Here is a 19,620-nt window from a genome sequence, read left to right as displayed (position 1 = left end):
TGTTGATGGATATTTAGATTGCCTCCATGTCTTGGCTGTTGTATTATAAATAGTGTTGCTATGAATATTGGAGTACTTGCATCTTTTTGAATTACAATTTTTGTCTTTTCCAGATATATGCCCAGGCATGATATTGCATGATCATATGGTAACTCTATTATTAGTGTTTTAAAGAACCTCCATACAGTTCTCCATAGTGGCTGCACCAATTTACATTCTTACCAACAGTGTTAGGAGGGTTCCCTTTTTCCCACACCTTCTTCAGCACTTATTATTTGTAGATTTTTTGATGATGACCATTCTGGTAAGTGTGAGGTGGTGTCTCATTGTAGTTTTGATTTGTATTTCTCTAGTAATTAGTGATGTTGTACATCTATCTAAGTGCCTGTTGCCCATCCGTATGTCTTCTTTGAAGAAATGTCTATTTAGGTCTTCTGCCCTTTTTTTTGATTGGGTTTCTGTTTTATTGATATTGAGCTGTGTAAGCCATTTTTATATTTTGGAAATTAATCCCTTGTTTGTTTCATTGTTTGCAAACATTTTCTCCCAATCTGTAGGTTGCTTTTTAATTTTATGGTTTCCTTTTCTGTGAAAAAGCTTTTAAGTTCAATTAGGTCACATTTATTTTGCTTTTGTTTCCATTACTTTAGAAGATGGATATAAAGGAAGATTGCTGTGATTTATGTCAAAGAGTGTTCTGCCTATGTTTTCCTCTAGGAGTTTTAGAGCATCCAGTCTTATATTTAGGTCTTTAATCCATTTGGTGTTTATTTTTGTATACAGTGTGAGGGAATGTTCTAACCTCATTGTTTTACATTTGCTGTCCAGTTTTACCAACACCAATTATTAAAGAAACAATCTTTTCTCCACTGTATATGCTTGCCTCCTTTGTCATATATTAATTCATCATAGGTGTGCCAGTTTATTTTGGGGCTGTCTAGACTGTTCCATTGATCTATGTGTCTACTTTTCTTCCAGCAACACATTGTTTGGTTACTGTAGCTTTGAGGTATAGTCTGAAGTTAGGGAGCCTGATTCCTCTAGCTCTGTTCCTCTTTCTCAAGATTGTTTTGACTATCCAGGGATTTTTGTGTTTCTAAACAAATTTTAAAATCTTTTGTTCCAGCTCTGTGTGAAATGACATTGGTAATTTGATAGAGATTTCATTGAATCTGTAGATTGCCTTGGGTATGGTTATTTTAACAATATTGATTCTTCCAGTCCAAGAACATAGTATATCCTTCCATCTGTTTGTGTTGTATTCAACTAGTTTCAACAACATCTTATAGTTTCCAGAATATAGGTCTTTTGCCTCCTTAAGTTGGTTTATTCCTAGGCATTCTATTCTTTATGATGTGATGTTAAATGGGATTGTTTCCTTAATTTCTCTTTTTGATATTTCATTGTCAGTGTTTAGAAATGCAACGGATTACTGTATATTAACTTTGTATATTGTGACTTTACCAAATTCATTGATAAGCTCTAGTAGTTTTCTACTAGCATCTTTAGGATTTTCTCCATATAGTATCATATCTGTAAACAGTGACAGTTTTACTTCTTCTTTTCCAATTTAGATTCATTTTATTTCTTTTTCCTCTCTGATTGCTGTGGCTAGGACTTCCAATATTGTGTTGCCTTAAAGTAGAAAGAGTGGGCATCCTTGTCTTGTACCTGATCTTAGTTAGAAGTAATGCCTTCAGCTTTTCACTACTGAGTATGATGTTAACTGTCAGCTTGCCATATATGGCCTTTATTATGTTGAGGTATATTCCCTCTATGTCCACTTTCTGGAGAGTTTTTATCTTAAGTGGATGTTGAATTTTATCAAAATGATTATATGGTTTTTATTGAGATGATCATATGAGATGATATAGAGTAAGTCCCCTACACACAAATGAGTTCCATTTTGAGAGCACGTCATAAGTCCAATTTGTTCTTAAGTCTGACAAAGTTATCCTAGGTACCCAACTAACACAATTGGCTATATAGTACTGCACTGTAATAGGTTTATAATACTTTTCAAATAATACATAAAAATATTACATAAAACAAATAAATAAAAAACAAGCACAAAAAATAAAGAAAATATTTTCATCTTACAGTACAGTACCTCAAAAAGTACAGTAGTACAGTACAACAGCTGGTGCTTCTTAGCAGTACCAGCTACATCACTGCTACTTTATGCTTGCTTCTGTACATCCTGGGCTTGTAATAAAGATATTGTACTACTGTACTCTATACAATACTGTACAGTAAAGTACACTAAAGCACAACCACTTGTAGAGGCTGTACGCACATGACAATGTACACCAGATATGTGAACTAACTTCCATGATTGGACATGTGAATGCACGTTCACATCTTTGAAAGTTCACATGAAGGTTCGTATGTAGGGGACTTGCTGTATTGAGATGATCATGTTTTTTATTCTTCAATTTTTTAATGTGATATATCATATGGATTGATTTGTGGATATTGAAAAATTCTTACATTCCTGGGATAAATCTCACTTGATCATGGTGTATGATCTTTTTAATATATTGTTGGATTCGGTTTGTTAGTATTTTTTTGAGGGTTTTTGCATCTATGTTCAGCAATGTTATTGACCTATAATTTTCCTTTTTGTGATATCATTGTCTGGTTTTATTATCAGAGTGATGGCGGTCTCATACAAAGAGTTCAGAAGTGTTCTTTCCTCTGCAATTTTTTAAGAATGGTTTCAGATGGATAGGTGATTACTCTAGATGTTTGGTAGAATTTACCTGTGAAACCATTTGATCATGGACTTTTTTGTTGGGGGTTTTTAAATTACACATTCAATTTCAGTAATTATAATTGGTCTATTAATATTTTATATCTCTTCCTGATTCATCCTTGGGAGATTGTACCCTTCTAAGAAATTACCTATTTCTTCTAGGTTGTCCATTTTATTTGTGTATAGTTGCTTGTGGTAGTCTCTTAAGATGCTTTATATTTCTGTGGTGTCAGTTGTAACTTCTTTTTCAGTACTTTTTTTTTCTTTCATTGGGATATAGTTGTTTTACAATGTTGTGTTAGTTTCTACTGTACGGCGAAGTGAAATAGAGTTACCTGTGTTATACAGCAGGTTCCTATTAGTTATCTATTTTATACATCTTAGTGTATATATGTCAATCCCAATCTCCCAATTCATCCCACCCCCCACCCCCCACCCCCTGCTTCCCCACTTGGTGTCCATACATTTGTTCTCTATTTCTGCCTTGCAAAACATTTTTCTAGATTCCACATGTATGCGTTAATATACGATATTTTTCTCTTTCTGACTTACTTCACTCTGTATGACAGTCTCTAACTCCATCCACGTCTCTACAAATGACCCAATTTTGTTCTTTTTTATGGCTGAGTAATATTGCATTGTATATATGTACCATATCCTCTTTATCCATTTATCTGTCAATAGACATATAGGTTGATTCCATGACTCAGCTATTGTAAATAGTGCTGCAATAAACATTGGGGTGCATGTTTCTTTTTGAATTATGGTATTCTCAGGGTATGTGCACAGTAGTGGGATTGCTGGGTTATAGGGTAGTTCTATTTTTAGTTTCTTTAAGGAACCTACATACTGTTCTCCATAGTAGCTGTATCAATTTACATGCCCACCAACAGTGCAAGAGGGTTCCCTTTCCTCCCCACCCTCTCCAGCATTTATTGCTTGTAGATTTTTTTATGATGGCCATTCGAACTGGTGTGAGGTGATACCTCATTGTAGTTTTGATTTGCATTTCTCTAATAATTAGTGATGTTGAGGAGATTTTCATGTGCCTCTTGGGATCTGTATGTCTTCTTTGGAGAAATGTCTATTTAGGTCCTCTGACCATTTTTTGATTGGGTTGTTTGTTTTATTGATATTGAGCTGCATGGCCTGTTTATATATTTTGGAGATTAATCCTTTGACTGTTGATTCCTTTGCAAATATTTTCTCCCATTCTAAGGGTTGTCTTTTCATCTTGGTTATGATTTCCTTTGCTGTTCAAAAGCTTTTAAGTTTCTTTAAGTCCCATTTGTTTATTTTTGTTTTTATTTCCATTACTCTAGGAGGTGGGTCAAACAAGATCTTGCTGTGGTTTATGTCAAAGAGTGTTCTTCCTATGTTTTCCTCAAAGAGTTTTATAGTGTCTGGCCTTACATTTAGATCTTTAATCCACTTTCAGTTTATTTTTGTGAATGGTGTTAGGTTGTGTTCTAATTTCATTCTTTTAAATGTAGCTGTCCTGTTTTCCCAGCACCATTTATTGAAGAGGCTGGCTTTTCTCCATTGTATATCCTTGCCTTCTTTGTCATAGATTAGTTAACCATAGGTGTGTGTGTTTATTTCTGTGCTTTCAATCTTGTTCCATTGATCTATATTTCTATTTTTGTGCCAGTACGATATTGTCTTGATTACTGTAGCTTTGTAGTATAGTCTGAAGTCAGGGAGTCTGATTACTCCAGCTCCATTTTTTTTTCGTCAAGATCGGTGTAGCTATTTGGAGTCTTTTTTGTCTCCATACAAATTTTAAGATTTTTTGTTCTAGTTCTGTTAAAAATGTCATTGGTAATTTGATAGGAATTGCACTGCATCTGTAGATTGCTCTGGGTAGTGTAGTCATTTTCACAATATTGATTCTTCGAACCCAACAACATGGTGTATCTCTCCATCTGTTTGTGTCATCTTTGATTTCTTTCATCAGTGTCTTATAGTTTTCTGCATACAGGTCTTTTACCTACTTAGATAGGTTTATTCCTATGTATTGTATTGTTTTGTTGCGATGGTGAATGGGGTTGTTTCCTTAATTTCTCTTTTGGATCTTTCATTCTTAGTGTATGGGAATGCAAGAGATTTCTGTACATTACTTTTGTATCCTGCAACTTTACCAAATTCACTCATTAACTCTAAGAGTTTCCTGGTGGCATCCTTAGGTTTTTCTATGTATAGTATCATGTCATCTACAAATAGTAACCATTTTACTTCTTCTTTTCCAATTTGTATTCCTTTTATTTCTTTTTCTTCTCTGATTGCTGTGGCAAGGACTTCCAAAAGTATGTTGAATAATAGTGGTGAGAGCATGCATCCTTGTCTTGTCCCTGATCTTAGAGGAAATGCTTTCAGTTTTTCACCATTGAGAATGACGTTTGTTGTATATGGCCTTTTTTATGTTGAGGTAGGTTCCCTCAATGCCCACTTTCTGGAGAGTTTTCATCATAAATGTGTGTTGAATTTTGTCAAAAACTTTTTTTGCATCTATTGAGAATATTATATAGTTTTTATTCTTCAACTTTTTAATATGTTGTATCACACAGTTTGATTTGCATATATTGAAGAAGCCTTGCATCCCTGAGAAAAATCCCACTTGATCATGGTCTATGATCCTCTTAATATGTTGTTGGATTCTGTTTGCTAGTATGTTGCTGAGGATTTTTGTATATATATTCATTAGTGATATTGGTTTGTAATTTTCTTTTTTTGTAATATCTTTGTCTGGTTTTGATATCAGGGTAATGGTGGCCTCGTAGAATGAGTTTGGGAGTGTTCCTTACTCTGTAAGTTTTTGGAAGAGTTTGAGAAGGATGAGTTTTAGTTCTTCTCTAAATGTTTGATAGAATTTACCTGTGAATCCATCAGGTGTTGGACTTTTGTTGTTTGGAAGATTTTAATCGGTTTCAATTTCATTACTTGTGGTTGGTCTGTTCATATTTTCTATTTCTTCCTGGTTCAATCTTGGAAGGTTGTACCTTTCTAAGAATTTTTCCATTTCTTCCAGGTTGTCCATTTTATTGGCATATAGTTGCTTGTAGTAGTCTCTTATGATGCTTTGTATTTCTGTGGTATCTGTTGTAATTTCTCCTTTTTCATTTCTAATTTTATTGATTTGATTCCTTTTCCTCTTTTCCTTGATGAGTCTGGCTAAAAGTTTATCAATTTTGTTTATCTTCTCAAAGAACCATCTTTTATTTTTATTGATATTTGCTATTGTCTTTGTTTCTATTTCATTTATTTCTGCTCTGATCTTTATGACTTTTTTCTTTATACTAACTTTGGGTTTTCTTTGTTCTTCCTTCTCTAGTTGCTTTATGTGTACGGTTAGATTGTTTATTTGAGATTTTTCTTGTTTCTTGAGGTGAGATTGCTTTGCCTTTCCTGCTTTTAATATTTTTTCTTTGAATATAATTTTTGTTAGTTTGTTTAATATGTGTCTTGGTGTGTTTCTCTTAACGTTCATCTTGTGTGGGACTCTCTGTGCTTCCTGGTCTTGGGTGGATATTTCTTTTCCCATATTAAAGAAGTTTTCAACAGTAATCTCTTCAAGTATTTTCTCAGAACATTTCTTTTCTCTTCTTCTGGGACCCTTATAATTCAAATGTTGGTGTGCTTAATGTTGTCCCAGAGGTCTCTGAGAATGTCCTCAATTCTTTTCATTCTTTTTTTTAATTCTGCTCCATGGCAGTTATTTCCACCATTTTATCTTCCAGCTCACTTATCTTTTCTTCTGCCTCAGTTATTCTGCTATTGATTCCTTCTAGAGTATTTTTAATTTTAGTTTTTTGTTGTTCATCACTGTTTGTTTGCTCTTTAATTCTCCTAAGTCCTTGTTAAAGGTTTCTTGTATTTTCTCCATTCTGTTTCCAAGATTTTGGATCATCTTTACTATCATTACTCTGAATTCTTTTTCAAGTAAGTTGCCTCTTTCCTCTTCATTTATTTGGTCTTGTAGGTTTTTACCTTGCTCCTTCATCTGTAACATATTTTTTGCTATCTCATTTTTTTTTTTTTTGATGTGTCGGACTGTGTTCCTGTCTTACTGGTTGTTTCACCTGAGGTGTCCAGCACTGGAGTTTGAAGGCCGTTGGGTAGAGCTGAGTCTTGGTGCTGAGATGAGGACCTCCAGGAGACCTCACTCTGATTAATATTCCCTGGTATCTGAGGTTCTCTCTTAGAGAGAACCAGTGGGTTGGATTCATCACTCCCATCACAGAAGCTCAGACTCAACCCCCAGCTGGGGAACCAAGGTCCCACAAGCCACATGGCTTGTCAAAAGAAAAGAAAAAACAGAAGCAGTACAATAACAGAGAATAAAAAATAAAATAAAATTAGAAAGATTAAAATATATATTAGGAAAAATAAAGCTACAATTGAAACAACTACAACAAGATAAAACAGAACCACAACAGAGAAAAGAAAGAAAAAAAAAAGGAACAAGCCAAAAAGAACAGAACAATAACAAGGTATAAAGAATAAAATAAAATTAAAAAATAAAAGATTTCTTAGGAAAATAAAAATATAAATGAATTTAAAAAAACAAGCTAAAACAGAAGCACATCCTAAAAGAAGAAGGAAAAAAAAGGCCAGAAAAGTCCTTGGATGGGGAGGCGGAGCTTTGGTTGGGGGTGGAACTTAGGAGAGGGTGGGGTTTAGGGTGGGGGTGGGGCCTAAGCAGGGGTGACATTTAAGCATGAAGTGCAGCCTGCACAGCTGGAAAAGGCCTTGTGGGCGGGGCCTGGGTGGGGCAACGTTTAAGCATGGGGTGGGGCTGAAGCTTAGGTCCTGTGGGGTGGGGGAAAGGCAGCATGGCCTGAGGAGGCCTATGGCTCATGGAGTTCTGGAGTTTGGTGGAAGGCCCTGGCTGTGAGTGTCTGGGCAGGGTTTAGGCCTAGCACTGCTGGAGGGGGCTCAGAGGTGTCTCTTGTAGTGCTGCTTGTAGAGGTAGGGACCTGGGTGGGAATGTAGAGGCAGAGGTTAGGCTCTGCACTGCTGCTGGGGGTAGCCTCCAAGGGTGGGGATTAGGCTCGGGAGCCCAACAGTCTCCCTGGTGCCCAAGTGGGCAGGGAAAACAGTAGCCACATCTTCTTCCATTCCTCCACACCCTGGAGTGTCTCCCCTGTCACCGCTGAACCCCTAACTGTGAATGGGCCCCACTGGGTGTGAGAACTCCTTCCCTACACCAGTCACCCCTCAGGAGTGCTGGCCAATCAGTCCAGCTTTTACTTTTGCTCCCCCTTCCCTCCCTCCCATTCTCTCAGGGCCCACGCAACTGGAGGGTGCCTCAGTGGGCAGAGGATCAGGCCCAGGATCTCAGCAGGCTCCCTGGGACCCAAGTGGGTAGGGGAAATGCTTGCCACCTCCCTTCTGGTCCTCTTCTCTCCCAATGCTCCCCCTCTTTCCCCCTCTGGGTATGGGAACACTTACCCTCCCCCAGCTGCCCTTCAGTGGTACTGGTCCCATCCCGCCTCCACTTCTTCTCCCCACTCACTTCCCCCCACATCCTACCTGGTCTCTGGGGTTTCCTCCCATCCCCTTAGGTGTCCATGGTCCCCCATCAGTGACTGGTTGGTTCCCTAGTTGTGCAGAGACACAAACTCCACGTCCTCCTAGTCTGCCATCTTGACTTCGTCCTCTCTTGAGGTGAGATTGAATTCCTATAAACTTCCCTTTTAGAATTGCTTTTGCTGCATCCCATAGGTTTTGGTCATTGTGTTTTCATTGTCATTTGTTTCTATGTATTTTATTTTATATCCTCTTTGATTTCTTCAGTGATCTCTTGGTTATTTAGGAGCACACTGTTTAGCTTCCATGTTTTTGTGTTTTTTACACTTTTTTTTTCCTTTAATTGATTTCTAATCTCATAGTGTTGTGGTTGGAAATGATACTTGATATGATTTCAGTTTTCTTAAATACACCAAGGCTTGATTTGTGACCCAATATGTGATCTATCCTGGAGAATATTCTGTTTGCACTTGAGAAGAAAGTGTATTCTGCTGCTTTCAGATGGAATGTCCTATAAATATCAATTAAGTCTATCTGGTCTATTGTGCCATTTAAAGCTTGTGTTTCTTCATTAACTTTCTGTCTAGATGATCTGTCCATGGTGTAAGTGGAGTGTTAAAGTCCCCCACTATTATTGTGTTACTGTTAATTTCCCATTTTTTGGCTGTTAGCATTTGTCTTATGTATTGAGGTGTTCATATGTTGGGTGCACAAATATTTATAATTGTTATATCTTCTTCTTGGATTGATCCCTTGATCAGTATGTCTTGTCCTTCCTTGTCTCTTGTACTAGTCTTTATTTTGAAGTCCATTTTATGTGATATGAGTATTGCTACTCCATCTTTCTTTTGATTTCCATTTGCAGGGAATATCTTTTTCCATTCCCTCACTTTCAGTCTGTATGTGTGCCTAGGTCTGAAGTGGGTCTCTTGTAGACAGCATATATATGGGTCTTGTTTTTGTATCCATTCAGGCAGTCTGTTTCTTTTTGTAGGAGCATTTAATCCATTTACATTTAAGGTAATTATCAATATGTATGTTCCTATTACCATATTCGTAATTGTCGTTTTTGTAGGTCTTTTTCTTCTCTTGTGTTTCTCACCCAGAGAATTTCCTTTAGCATCTGTTGTAAAGCTGGTTTGGTGGTGCTGAATTCGCTTAGCTTTTGCTTGTCTGCAAAACTTTTGATTTCTCCATTGTATCTGAATGAGATCCTTGCTGACTAGATTAATCTTGTTTGTAGGTTTTTCCCTTTCATCACTTTAAATATATCCTGCCACTCCCTTCTGGCCTGCAGAATTTCTGCTGAAAAATCAGCTGATAACTTTATGGGGATTCCCTTGTATGTTATTTTTGCTTTTCCCTTGCTGCTTTTAATATTTTTTCTTTGAATTTAATTTGTGTTAGTTTGAATAATATGTGTTGGCATGTTTCTCCTTGGGTTTGTGCTCTGTGGGGCTCCCAGTGCTTCCTGGACTTCGGTGGCTATTTCCTTTCCCATGTTAGGGAAGTTTTAGACTACAATCTCTTCAAATATTTTCTCAGAACCTTTGTCTTTCTCTTCTTCTTCTGGGACCACTATAATTCAAATGTTGGTGAATTTAATATTGCCCCACAGGTCCCTGAGACTATCTTCATTTCTTTTCATTCTTTTTTCTTTATTCTGCTCCTTGACAGTTATTTCCAAGATTCTATCTTCCAGCTCACTTATTTGTTTTTCTGTCTTAGTCATTCTACTATTGATTCCTTCCAGTGTATTTTTCATTTCAGTTCTTGTGTTGTTCATCTCTGTTTTTTCTTTAGTTCTTCTATGTCTTTGTTAAACATTTCTTGTACTTTATCTGTGCCTCTATTTTTTTTCATAGATTTTGGATCATCTTTACTATCATTATTTTGAATTCTTTTTCAGGTACTTTCCCTATTTCCTCTTCATTTATTTGGTCTTGTAGTTTTTACCTTGCTCCTTTGTCTGTAACATATTTATTGTCATCTCATTTTTTTAATGTGTGGGTCTGTGTTCCTGTCTTGGTTGTTTTGCCTGAGGCGTCCAGCACTGGAATTTGCAGGCAGTTGGGTGGAACTGGCTCATGGTGCCTAGATGAGAGAGACCTCTCTATGGGAGAGGTCACAATGATTAATATTCCCTGGGACCTGAGATTCTCTCTTAGTCCAGCAGTTTGGACTCAGTGCTCCCACCACAGGAGTTCAGGACCACTCCCTGGCTTTGTCACATTGAGATTCCTCCTTTCCCCTTTAGATGTCTGAGGTACTCCTCTACTGCCCAGTATGTTCTCTGCAAGAATTTCTCCAGTGCATTCTTGTACTTGTCTCATGTCTTACATTTAAGGCTTGAATTCATGTTGAGTTAATTTTTGTGAGTGGTGTAAGATAAAGGTCAGGACCCCACTCAAAAATTATTGAGAATCCTATAAATCTTTGCTTATATGGGTTACATATTAATATTTCTATATTGTAAAATAAAACAGACTTTAAAAATGTTTATTAATATAATTAATAATAATAAACTCCATTATATGTTAATATAAATAATGTTTATGAAACAAAATAACTACAATTTTCAAAACAAAAATAGTTGGAGAGAAGAGTATTATTGTTTTACATTTTTGCAGATTCATGTGGCTCTGTGAAGACACTTAGATTTTCATGTTGCTTCTGCTATGGTTAATTTTATGTGTCAACCTGACTGGGGTAAGGAATGCCTGGTAAAATATTATTTCTGGATACATTGGTGAGGATGTTTCTAGGAAATATTATCACTTTGATTGTTAGACTGAGTAAAGGTCCACCCTCACCAAAGTGAGTCGGTATCATCCAATCCATTGGGAGCCTGAATAGAAGAAAAAGACAGACGATGGGTGATTTTTTTTCTTTTAGCTTGAGCTCCTGCCCTCAGACATCCAACTGGGGCTGAGAATTACACCATAAGCTGTCCTGGTTCTCAGGCTTTCAGAGTCAGGCTGAATTGTACCACCAACGTTCCTGGTTCTCCACCTTCAGACAGCAGAAATTTTGAATGAGGTTTTATCAATTAATTGTTTTCAAAAATCCTACAATTATCATATGTAAAACATTTGTTTATTGACCCAAGCTGAATTTCTAAATGTTGACACATTTTATTGTAAAATATCAAGATTAGATTCATTAATATCCCCATTGATTTCATCAGAAAAGTCTTTAAATATTGAAGAGCTTTCCAAATCCACGGGGTGCATACAGATTTTCCAAAATTCTAATTTTTGTTTGCAAATCTGATGGTGGCATTGTCATTTGTTTTCCTTGAAGTAACAAGCTTATTCATTATTTTTTGAGAAAATATATGCCAACTACCTAAGTCTGAATAACCATATTTTGTCAGTCAATTATTATTACTAATAAAAAACAACCTTCTATGAACAAAGTAGCTAATTTAGCCTGCCACTCAATTGCACAGGTGCTTTTCCTGGAGATAACCATCTAATATCAGTATGGGACAGAGGTTCTTTATCATTTTCATAAATAATATGAAATGATATGATAAAATTATCATATTAAAAAAATATGTACTCAAGGGTAGAGATTTAATAAATTTAATAATTTCTATTGATTCATCAAAGAGATTCTTAAATAAAATTGGCATATTTTTACTCGAAGTGTGTAGTGGTCAAGAATAAAATAATCTCTAGTAGAATTTGTACCACCACATTGATTTATTCCAAGGAACTAGTATTTTTATGTACCATAATTTCTGTACCATCAGTGTAAATGTCAACAGTGAAAAAATGAGAATACTGTTTTAGTTTTATTATAAAAATAAAATTGACATTATAAATTCTCTGAACAGGTTTTGGAGATCCCCTGGTCTAGACCAGTCTAGAGTCACCAGTCTTAGACCAGCGATGCCACTACTTTGTCCAAAATCTTTTTTCCATGGCCAACAGCAGTGTCAGGAATCATAGTAATTTTTCCCTTTGTACTTTCAGAAAAGATTTATTTATCTCATTCTGTTAAATCTAGGAATGCTACTTACAAAGATCTCTTCTAACAAGAGTTTCCTTAATGTTTGTTTTCTATTCCATATCTGTTAATCACTCTGAACTATCAAGAAAGTTAGGATCGAGCACAGACTTATAACTTGACAAGTAGAAAATGATCATTATTATTTTCACTGTAACCCTTTGTTCTGTGAAGTCACTTTAGCTCTCAGCTATCAAATCACTGCCTCAAAACTCCTGATATAAGTTTCGGAAATAAATAAATATATACATAGAATATATTTTAAAAAACATTGTTCTTTGTTTTCCCTTTCCTTTTTAAAAAATATTATTTATGAAACATGTCACTCTGGTAGAAGGCAGAATTTACAAGAAAGGGAAAGAAAAATAATACAATGAAGAGTAGAACACATGCGTACTTAATAGTAATACTTTCCAAATACATATGCAAAGATAAATAAAAATATTTTAGGTATAAAGATAAGGACAACTATATATGTGTGTGAAAGAGGTGCTTGTTTTAAAATGATGTTTAAGACAAAGAAAAAGCAAACAATAACAAAAACCCTTTCTCAATAATCTCAACATCTTGGGAAAACCACTTATTTTATCACCACCTAAACTAGCCCAATGATGGGATAGCCGTATAAGTTCCTCACTGTATTTGTATAGGCTGTGAACTTAATAGGTAATATAACAATGGCAGTATTCCTGAGATAAGTAGAAACAAAATTAGACCAATTTGTCAGATAATTCAGGAGGCTGTGTGGAGTGTTTGACATAAATGACCGAATATGACTTAAGATGCTTTACTCACTGTATTTTCTTGCTTGGGGAACTGTGATTTGAAAAAGAAAAAAATAATCAGGAAAACTATATCAGTCATCAACTTCTTATTGGGAGGTTTGCCACTGTCTTGTCTCATACATTTTTGCATGTGGGAGTTTTACTGTTGAACATGTTTGATTTTATTTTTTAACAAATTTTGTTCTATATTTTTTCTCTTCTCCCTTAAGATTCAAGGAGACAGAGTTGTCACACACAGCCTGAAGAGAAATAGGGTAGATATTGATTCAAAGTTTCTTGGGTGTATGAGCAATAATATTGAAATATTTTACATTTTCTATTAAAATGTAATTCTGCTATCACCTAAGAAGATAGTCAAAAAGGTGAAAAACTGAACTAAAAAGGAAAAATAGTTGAACCATTATTTAGACAATTTAATTCACTTCTTGACAGTTACAACACCAGTCATCTCAATGTATCCAGACTCAACTTTCAGTTGCTTATATTTTCCAATCTGTCTTAGACTAATCATATGCAATATAATTTATAATAATAATAATAGTATAACCAAAATACTACCTTCCATTTTCTTTGTGCTTTTTATACAAAAAAAGTTTCCATGTTCATTATCTATTTTAATCCATGGATGATTGATTCAATGAAGTAGGAAAGGTAAGATTTACATTTTACAAATGAGAACAATAAAAAAATATAGAATAAAATTTATTAACTGTCTATTATGTACTGAAACTATATCAGGAGTCTTTACATCCATCATCTTACTTAATGCTCACAGCAAATGTTTGTGGTAGATACCCATATCAAATTGATAAGGAAACTGAAGGAATTTATAGAGCTAAATTCACAAAGTAAGCAAGAGACAGAGCTGGGATTAAAGTTTTTCTTTACCTATATCTACCCTTTTTCCATTCTAGTATTAAGGAGTTTGGTAAACAAGCATGTGTTCAATCTTAAGATTATCTCACAAGATTCTATAGATATAAAGCATAATTACATATCAGTTATCATCTTTTCAGATGAAGTATTTTCATTCATATTCATATAGCCTCCATTATTTCCCTGTTTATTTATATCAAAATAAACATGGATAAATAAACAACAAAAAAAATCAACTTTGCTGTTACTAATGGCTTCTAGATTCACAAGTTTAGGACTTTGTGAGAAAGATTGGAACTTTCAACTTTCTCTTTCAACATGTAGCACATTGTTAACTTCAAATGCCATACACTGAAGGAAGTGAAAGTTGGGTTGATAAATTCTCTTGGTTGAATTTCATACATTCACAATTTAAAAGTAAAAGAATGAGTGGTAGGTCATAACACAGTAGTTCAACTATACTGTAACAAAGAATACTCATAAACAAGGAATGACTTATGAAGATGTGTGCTTTTTTCTCAAAGATGCATAAAATTATATGTTAGTCTAAGTATTAAGTTGAGGAGATAATAACTGACATTTCAGATCTAATAATGTAAAGTTATACATCAGATATTTTTATACTTCTGCAGATATATTAATTTAAAAATCCATTTGAAGCAGTGGGATTTTAATAATGATATTCATATCAAATTTTTCTCCTAAGCAAATCTCTTGCTAAAGCTAGTTTAAATCTTCTTTCTTTTCTTTTCTTCTCTTTCATTACAGGGAGAAAACATTAAGGAGAAAAATTGTAAGAAAGAAGGAAAGTACACACCTCATAATATCACTTCTTTATTTACAAAATTTTAACAAGTTATGTTTGTGTCTGATAGTCATGGTCAGAGGATCATGTACATGAAGTTGAACTAACTTCTGCTTTTAGGCTAAAGAAAAAATATCGGATTGGGCCATTCTCATCAATTCTGCTAATTGCTGGAATTTGACATTTTGCACACATAATCAGTTTTATAATTTTGACTGAATCATAATTGTATTTAGTCCAATAACTTGATGATTTAGTTAAACTTGTGTTTCTCAATTTAATGAAAAATAAGAGTCACTACAGGTTTTGTTTTTTTTTTTAGGTTGGTCAAAGCCATTTCCATATATATATATATATACACATATACATATATTTCATTAAGACAAAAAAGCATTAATTATAGGGAGAAAATGGAACAAATAAAAGATAAGAGTAAAATGCATGAAGTCAAATCCCTTCCATAATGCCTTAAACATAAGCTTGATGTAGATTATAAATTCAGCTCTAACCTTTTAACAGGCAGTTCAAACAGAGAGATCAACCACATAAGTCAAGGTCTTTATGATATAAATTAAATGATTACTTGCTGAAAATAAAATATTTCTAGTACTAGGACCAAAGAGAAATTTTTCCCAAAGAAGTAATGCATTTAGCCAATGTCCCCTAAAACTTCCTCCAAGTATCCACCATTGGAACACTACTGCATAACTCTGGCTAGAATATGTATGATTAAAAATTATATGGACAAAGCATTCCATAGATAATTATAGCCCAATTTACTTAAATATGTGGTTGTAAAAATGTTAAATAAAGTATGAGCAAATAAACTTTACCAGTATGTAAAATAATATCAATATCAGTAACAGTAGTAAAGAACTGTAATTAAAATTACAGTTTTAATTTTATGCCTTGTGCAACAGTCTCTCTGTGTGTGTTTATAAATATATGTATATATGTACATATATATACATTATCACAACAATTTCTAAATAAAATTGATAGATTTCTTTTTTAATGGAACAAAAAGGTATTGAATGTGTTCAGTTGAAGACTTGGGATTGTGTATCATCATACCCTCTGGGTCTATCTGATTCTATGGAGTCTCTGTGTCTTATATTGTCTTTGAGCTATTTTACAACTCCACAATTTGTGGGAAACTGATTTACTGCAAATAATTCTTGAATATATAATAACATGATTTGTGTCTTGTGGAATGCATTTTATTATTACACTGTGGATTTACCTGTTTGGCATATCTTTGTAAATTCATTTCAGCATTGCTGATTGACTATATGCGTGGTAGTATTAATTCTCATTTGAATCAGTTGTAACACTTTGCTGGTTTCCTCATGAATTAGTTAAATAAAATTATGACAAATGTTCATTATATATTTGTATGAGTCAGGACTTCACCTTTTTCTTATATGTATTTATGAGTACTCAGTGAGGTAAGCACTCTCTGACACTCATAGAGATATTAAGTAACTTCTCCAAGGCTAAGGAAAAATCTCATTGGTAAAGGCAAACATACAGTAAGGCAGTAGATCAACCAATTATAAAACTAGGCGGAATATTAAGTACAAAATTAGAAAAATCATCTCTGTCCACAATAAGAGGTTAAGAAGCACACAAAACCAAACATGTAAATTATGATGTCAGAAATATTAAATGTGGGAGAGGGGAGTAAAAATGCTAGATTCTTAAAATGTGTTTGAACTTAAGAGATCTTCAACCTAAAATAATCATATGTGTGTGTATATATATGTGTGTATATATACCCACATATATATTTCTATATATAATCTTCATATAAACAAAAATCTGCTTGGCACATACACAAAAAAGAGAAATTCAAGCATAACACTAAACATAGTCATTAATTCACAAGTGAAGGGAGAAAAAGAAGAAGAAAGAAAGAAAAAAGAACTACAAAAAAATGAAAATAATTATTAAAATGGCAATAGGTACATACCTATCAATAATTACTTTAAATGTAAATGGATCAAACTCTCCAGTCAAAAGATATAGTCTCAGAATAAATTTTTTTTTTTTTTTTTTTTATTGCGGTATTCGCTTTATTGCTGTGGTCTGGAACTGAACCCACAATATCTCTAGGGTCTGCCTGTACTTCTTTATTTTTTATTTATTTATTTTTTTTATTAACATCTTTATTGAAGTATAATTGCCTCACAATGGTGTGTTAGCCTCTGCTCCATAACAAAGTAAATCAGTTATACATATACAATATGTTCCCATTTCTCTTCCCTCTTGCATCTCCCTCCCTCCCACACTCCCCATCCCACCCCTCTAGGTGGTCACAAAGCACCGAGCTGATCTCCCTGTGCTTTGCGGCTGCTTCCCACTAGTTATCTATTTTACATTTGGTAGTGTATATATGTCCATGACACTCTCTTACCCTGTCACATCTCACCCCACCCCCTCCCCATATCCTCAAGTCCATTCTCTAGTAGGTCTGTGTCTTTATTCCCGTCTTGCCACTAGGTTCTTCATGGCTTTTTTTTTTTTTCCCTTATATTCCGTATATATGTGTTAGCATACTGTATTTGTTTTACTCTTTCTGACTTACTTCACTCTGTATGACAGACTCTAACTCCATCCACCTCATTACAAATACCTCCATTTCATTTCTTTTTATGGCTGAGTAATATTCCATTGTATGTATGTGCCACATCTTCTTTATCCATTCATCTGTCGATGGACATTTAGGTTGCTTCCATGTCCTGGCTATTGTAAATAGAGCTGCAATGAACATTTTGGTACATGACTCTTTTTGACCTATGGTTTTCTCAGGGTATATGCCCAGTAGTGGGATTGCTGGGTCGTATGGTAATTCTATTTGTACTTTTTTAAGGAACCTCCATACTGTTCTCCATAGTGGCTGTATCAATTTACATTCCCACCAACAGTGCAAGAGTGTTCCCTTTCCTCCACACCCTCTCCAGCATTTATTGTTTCTAGATTTTTTGATGATGGCCATTCTGACCGGTGTGAGATGATATCTCATTGTAGTTTTGATTTGCATTTCTCTAATGATTAATGATGTTGAGCATTCTTTCATGTGTCTGTAGGCCATCTGTATATCTTCTTTGGAGAAATGTCTATTTAGGTCTTTGGCCCATTTTTGGATTGAGTTGTTCGTTTTTTTGTTATTGAGCTGCATGAGCTGCTTGTAAATCTTGGAGGTTAATCCTTTGTCAGTTGCTTCATTTGCAAATATTTTCTCCCATTCTGATGGTTGTCTTTTGGTCTTGTTTATGGTTTCCTTTGCTGTGCAAAAGCTTTTAAGTTTCATTAGGTCCCATTTGTTTATTTGTGTTCTTATTTCCATTTCTCTGGGAGCTGGGTCAAAAAGAATCTTGCTGTGATGTATGTCATAGAGTGTTCTGCCTATGTTTTCCTCTAAGAGTTTGATAGTGTCTGCCCTTACACTTAGATCTTTAATCCATTTTGAGTTTATTTTTATGCATGGTGTCAGGGAGTGTTCTAATTTCATACTTTTACATGTACCTGTCCAATTTTCCCAGCACCACTTATTGAAGAGGCTATCTTTTCTCCACTGTATATGCTTGCCTCCTTTATCAAAGATAAGGTGACCATATGTGTGTGGGTTTATCTCTGGGCTTTCTATCCTGTTCCATTGATCTATATTTCTGTTTTTGTGCCAGTACCAAACTGTCTTGATTACTGAAGCTTTGTAATATAGTCTGAAGTCAGGGAGCCTGATTCCCCCAGCTCCATTTTTCGTTCTCAAGATTGCTTTGGCTATTCGGGGTCTTTTGTGTTTCCATACAAATTGTGAAATTTTTTGTTCTAGTTCTGTGAAAAATGCCAGTGGTAGTTTGATAGGGATTGCACTGAATCTGTAGATTGCTTTGGGTAGTAGAGTCATTTTCACAATGTTTATTCTTCCAATCCAGGAACATGGTATAGCTCTCCATCTATTTGTATCATCTTTAATTTCTTTCATCTGTGTCTTATAATTTTCTGCATACAGGTCTTTTGTCTCCTTAGGTAGGTTTATTCCTAGATATTTTATTCTTTTTGTTGCAATGGTAAATGGGAGTGTTTTCTTAATTTCACTTTCAGATTTTTCGTCATTAGTGTATAGTAATGCAAGAGATTTCTGTGCATTAATTTTGTATCCTGCTACTTTACCAAATTCATTGATTAGCTCTAGGAGTTTTCTGGTAGCATCTTTAGGATTCTCTATGTATAGTATCATGTCATCTGCAAATAGTGACAGCTTTACTTCTTCTTTTCCGATTTGGATTCCTTTTATTTCTTTGTTTTCTCTGATTGCTGTGGCTAACACTTCCAAAACTATGTTGAATAATAGTGGTGAGAGTGGGCAACCTTGTCTTGTTCCTGATCTTAGTGGAAATGGTTTCAGTTTTTCACCATTGAGGACAATGTTGGCTGTGGGTTTGTCATATATGGCCTTTATTATGTTGAGGAAAGTTCCCTCTATGCCTACTTTCTGCAGGGCTTTTATCATAAATGGGTGTTGAATTTTGTCGAAAACTTTCTCTGCATCTATTGAGATGATCATATGGTTTTTCTCCTTCAGTTTGTTAATATGATGTATCACATTGATTGATTTGCGTATATTGAAGAATCCTTGCATTCCTGGGATAAACCCCACTTGATCATGGTGTATGATCCTTTTAATGTGCTGTTGGATTCTGTTTGCTAGTATTTTGTTGAGGATTTTTGCATCTATGTTCATCAGTGATATTGGCCTGTAGTTTTCTTTCTTTGTGACATCTTTGTCTGGTTTTGGTATCAGGGTGATGGTGGCCTTATAGAATGAGTTTGGGAGTGTTCCTCCCTCTGCA

The 19,620-nt window shown here is 34.8% G+C and overlaps 1 long non-coding RNA gene across 1 annotated transcript in view; it reads right to left on the bottom strand.

Moving 5' to 3' along the window:
• The window catches only part of LOC309639216, an 800,045-nt gene extending 783,106 nt beyond the window's left edge, over positions 1-16,939 (bottom strand). Inside the window, exon 1 of the long non-coding RNA XR_014251521.1 lies at positions 16,893-16,939. This is a non-coding gene — a long non-coding RNA (uncharacterized lncRNA). The remainder of the gene's footprint in view (positions 1-16,892) is intronic.
• Between the last annotated feature and the right edge of the window lie 2,681 nt (positions 16,940-19,620).

The sequence above is a fragment of the Balaenoptera physalus genome, assembly GCF_965194825.1.
Source record: "Balaenoptera physalus genome assembly, chromosome: 12".
Classification (NCBI taxonomy): domain Eukaryota; kingdom Metazoa; phylum Chordata; class Mammalia; order Artiodactyla; family Balaenopteridae; genus Balaenoptera; species Balaenoptera physalus.
The sequence above is the reverse complement of the archived record's forward strand: the minus strand, read 5'-3'. Positions and strand labels throughout refer to the sequence as shown.